Here is a 3,654-nt window from a genome sequence, read left to right as displayed (position 1 = left end):
GACTAAATACTTAACACTTCCTAGCTGTGTGACTCCAGGCAAGTCACTTAACCCCAATTGCTTAAAAATAAAAAAAAATTTAAAAAAAGAATACAGGAAAATTAAATAGTTCTAGTCCTGAAGGAATTTAAATTCTTTCAGAGAAGGCAACATATGCTTGTAAGGCATGTACAAAACAAACATACAAGGTGATTTGTTGGGTTGAAGAAAAGCAGAAGGAGGGGGTGGAACGTCAGGAAATACTTTGGGTGAAGATGGTATTTGAGGTGTATCTCAAAAGAATTGAGGGATTCTAAAAGGTCAATATGAGGAGGCAATGAATATAGGCTTAGTGGACAGGCTCTGTAAAAGCCATGGAGATGGGAAGTGAGGTTAGGGATATGAAGAAAAGTCTGTATTCCAGTTTGTCTACAGTAGAAAGCATGCAATTTTGTAAAATCTAGCGAGGCTAGAAAAATAGGTTGGTACCATGTTGTGAAGAATTTTCAAATGCCAAACAGAGGAGTACATTTGACCCTTTAGGTAACAGGTAGTTACTGGGGACTTCTTTCTGATTTTCATGTGCAACATTCCATCTTCTGTCACTATGTACAAAATGCCCTTCACCTCCTTGCCTGCAATGCACTTTGTCCTCAGCTATGTTTCTTAGAATCTCCAACTTCCTTCTAAACTTAGCTTGAATGCTTTCTGTTACATGAATCTTTTACAACTTCTGAAACTTAAAGACATTATTCCCCTTCCTCCAATTTTGAATAAGGTTTTATTAATGTCTTTTTTTACATGATCATAGTTTCCCCTAATATTCCTTCTCTTACCTCTCCTAGACAGCCACCCTTTATAACAAAGAGTATTTTTTAGACTAAAAATAAAAGAGAAAGGAATCAGTATATCTGATAAATACATTGAAAAAGTCCAAAAATATACAATTTGCAGCAATGTAGACCTCCAATGTCCACAAAGGAGTTGGTTAGGAGTATCTTCTTATACCCTTCTGTTGTCATCTGCCTTCCCAGTTTGCCTTAAAATTTCCTCCTTAGGTCCATGTCCTATTTCCTGGTAGTCTTCAATCTCATTCTTCACTCCCCAAGGCAAGGCAAGTGTTCTCATGTGTTCTCAAGTGTCTCATCACCAGATGGAGACAGACAAGAGGTCCAGCACAAGGTCTCAATCTCCCTTCACAGAACATCTCTCTTCAACTATAGGAGCATTCATCAATAGCATTCCCCTCCCATTACCAAAACAAGACCTCCCCTTTCCTTAATCCCTTTGCAATTTCTTCCCCACCTCCTCAACTACTCTTGTATAGGCTCCTTTCTTCCTGAGAAATCATAGGAGTCATCTTCCCCTCATTGCTATTTCTTGACATGATCAAGGCACACCATATATTTTCATCTATCCTCCTCCTCTACTGTCTTCCACATGCCCTCCTATTTTGTAATTATAGTTCCACAAAACTATTGATTCACCAATAGGAGGGGTGCTGTCAGGGTCTGTCCTGTCAGATTCTGTCCACCGTGTTGAAGATCTGCCTATCCATCATCATTTAAACTTGACTTCCACTTTTATCCCTATCTCTTTAAGTAAATTTATAATTTACATATTATATACTATGTAATTTATATATTTACATTTAAACATATTTATGCATAATTATATAATTTATATATTATAGTCTCTTAAGTGTTCTCTGCTGTCACTCTGTTGCAGTTGCCATGCTTGACTGTTACATTTGTTTACCCCTCTTGTATTTCTGTTTTCTGTGTTATGTGGTATTTGAGAGGCAAATAATATCTTCAGGTCTTTTTTTTTTCATTAAAATACTTTTAACACATTTTTATTATTGAACCTTCATCTTATTTTTTCATTTATAGTGAAGCTCAGATTTGCAGAGTAGATTACTCTGTGTTCCATCTTGAGCTACATTGGTGTGCAGAACACAGTAGTCTATTGTCTCCTTTAGCCCATCCATTTCCATCCTTATTTCTTTTTGTGGCAGGAGCAGAATAAACTTTTGTTACTCAAATTTCCTTTCCTTTGTATTTGAAAGTCTTTCTGCTAGTTGCAATTGAATTGTTAAATTTAACCATTCTTGGTCTTGGAGTTTGCAGACCCCCAACCCCTTTTCCTATTTTTCCTGGAGGTGATCTATGGATTTTTTTTCAATTGGCACTTTGTTTCCAGTGTTCAGAAGTTCCAAGTTGCTTTCTTTTATTATTTCTTGCTTTGTGGTGTTCAGGTTTTTTGACTTGTAGGATACCTGTAATTCTTAGGTTGACTCTACTCATCCTGTCTTCAAAAATCATGTTTTGATTGAATACAGAAATTGTTTTATTTTGATGTCATGGTTTTTGATTCTCTTCTTAGAATTCTTTCACTTCTGTGTATTTGCATTTGCAATCAGTTGTCTTCTCTTTCTTAACTTTGAAACAAAAGTTTCCATCACAGATTGAAGTTTTTCTCTTCTGTCAATCATTTCTACTCTACAGTTTATAAATTCTGTTCTCACAATTCTTATTTCTCTTTTAAACCTTTCAGAAACAGTGTTGTATGGGATAGTGACCTAAAAAAAACTCAGAGGTATCTTAAGGTAGGAACAGAAAATTTATTTCAATTCTCAAGAATTGGGTGTCCTCTCACCAGGATGCTTCTGATGAAAGGAGACAAGTACAGAAGCAGAAAGCCAGATTGAATGGCAGAAAAAGGGAAAATTCCCCCTTCCACCAACTATCCAATATTTGGCTTACAATCTAAGCACAAAAATCTATTCCCAGAGACAGAGAACAAAGAAACAATATACATATCCATCACCTTAGTTTGCTGCAAAAATGAACAATTTAGAATGTGCGATCAAGGTAGATGCTGCTGTGGGAAGGTCACCATGACCGAATGTGGGGGTACGGGTGGGTTCAGACTTGGCATTCTTTACTGATGTCAGACTGTGAGAACAAGGGAACTATAGAAATCTATACTTATCCTATACTGTCTCCTGAACTTATTTCCAAATTCAGGATAGTCTTATCCCAAACCTTAATTACACTGAGAAGTCTTCATAGGGGCATCCAACTCAGTGTTTTGTGGTTTCACCTCATCAAGTGTTGAATCATTTCCTTTGGTTTTATAGTGTTTGTATTATGACTGCATTAATTAAAAAATAATAACATTGATCCTACTTTATTTTTCTATTGTCTTCCCTGTTGGTTTATCTACTTATGCCCAAGGTCTTTGAGTTTTCTTTCCCCTGAGATCTTTTCTACTTCCTTATTTTCTCATATTGCCATTTCCTATTTCTTAATTTGTCTGTCTGTCTTTCTCCCTCCATGATTTCCTGGGGCTTGAATCTCAAAAATGGCTTGGCCTTCTCCCACACTGGATAATTCCTAGTTCAACAGCTTGGGTCTTTGCCCCAAGTGACTTTTATGGGTAAAGAACTGGCCCCACCTAGATGCTGAGCTCTTTCCTTCAAGCTGAAGTGGAGTGCTAATAATCACTCCTTCCCTCATATCCCACAAGTATTGTCTTTTCCCATTTCCTCAGCTCTCTACTTCATCAGTGTAAAGTGCTGCCACACTTGGTATTTTCCCAGGTGTCTGTAGATGGTGGTCCACCTGGGAGACCAGTATGATCATGGCATTGCCTACCAAAGTTAAGAGATAG

This window comes from Vombatus ursinus, unplaced genomic scaffold, assembly GCF_900497805.2.
Source record: "Vombatus ursinus unplaced genomic scaffold, bare-nosed wombat genome assembly UNPS02014908.1, whole genome shotgun sequence".
NCBI lineage: Eukaryota > Metazoa > Chordata > Mammalia > Diprotodontia > Vombatidae > Vombatus > Vombatus ursinus.
This window is presented reverse-complemented; position numbering follows the sequence as displayed.